The sequence below is a fragment of the Physeter macrocephalus genome, chromosome 14, assembly GCF_002837175.3.
Source record: "Physeter macrocephalus isolate SW-GA chromosome 14, ASM283717v5, whole genome shotgun sequence".
Lineage (NCBI taxonomy): Eukaryota > Metazoa > Chordata > Mammalia > Artiodactyla > Physeteridae > Physeter > Physeter macrocephalus.
In genome coordinates, this window is record NC_041227.1 from 68,250,312 (window position 1) to 68,251,773 (window position 1,462).

Here is a 1,462-nt window from a genome sequence, read left to right on the forward strand (position 1 = left end):
TCTGGGTTATGGCAATTGAAATTGTCAAGTCCTGTGTGTGACAATTATTTAAATCTTAGTACAACGACAACAAAACCCAAAAAACAAAACATAACAGAAAAATCTTAGTACAATTGACCCTTGAACAACATGGGTTTGAACTGCACAAGTCCACTTATATGTGGATTTTTTTCCCACTGCATAAATATATACAGTAGTACAGGATGAGCAATTGGTTGAATCCAGATGCAGAACCACAGAGGGCCAAGGGCTGACTGTAAAGTTATTGGAGGATTTTTCACTGGGCAGTTGGGTGCCCCTAACCCCAGTGTTGTTCAAGGGTCAACTGTCAATAGAAATGATCTAATTTCCTCCCTTCCTCTCTGTTCCTCTCCCTCCCTCCTTTCTTCTTCTTTGTCTCCCCATCCAATCCATCATCCATGCTGCCCCCCAAAGTTCTCACTCCAAAAGACAGATTTGGTTGTTACTCCAAAACTGTAAGATAATAAACTTGTGTTGTTTCAAGCCACTAAGTTTATGGTAATTTATTACAGCAGCAATTGGAAATTAATAGTGGGGGTCGGCATAGACAGCAGTATTAAGTAGAGTGGTCAGGGTTGGCCTCATTAAAGTAAAAATTAAGCAAAGTCTTGAAGGAAGTGAAGGAGCTGGCTAATGGTCCACCTGGGGGAAGAGCATTTCAGGTAAAAGGAACAGAATGAAGGCCCTGAGAGGGAAGTGTCTGGTGTGTCTGAGGCTTAGGAAGGAGGCCAGTGGAGCAGAGAGAGTGAGGGAGAGAGAAGTGGGGGAAGAGGCCAGAGAGTTGACAAGCTGGGGTCCATGAAGATCATGTGAGCCCTTGGAGGTCATTGCCAGGATTTGGCTTTTACTCTTACTGATATGGAAATCAGGAAAGGGTTCTGAGCAGAGAGGTGACATAATCTGTCTCCTGATTTAAAAGGACCCTCTGGCTGCTCTAAGTTGAGGAGACTCCAGGAAGATTTGGGTAGAAGCAGGGAGACCAAGCTATAGCAACATGTGGGTGGGAGATGACAGTGGCTCTGACCAGGGTCATAGCAGTGGTGAGAAGTGGTCAGATCCTGAATACATTTTGAAGATCATCAACGGGATTTCCTGACAGACTGGATATGGGGTGTCAAGGTTGAGTTTTATTTTTGTGGAATTCTTTTTTTTTATAACCTTCAATATTATTTTATTAAAATGAAAATATTTTATTTTTAATATCAGAATACCTTAGATAGCTATAATTAATGTACTACACTGTAGTTCATTCTCATTCTAACTTCCTTATATACATAGAACAGTGAGACTCTTACCCAAGGTTGTAGCTCACCTCTACTTCCTCACAGACTTTTTTTTTAAACATCTTTATTGGAGTATGATTGCTTTACAATGGTGTGTTAGTTTCTGCTTTATAACAATGTGAATCAGTTATGCATATACATATATCCCCATATCTCCT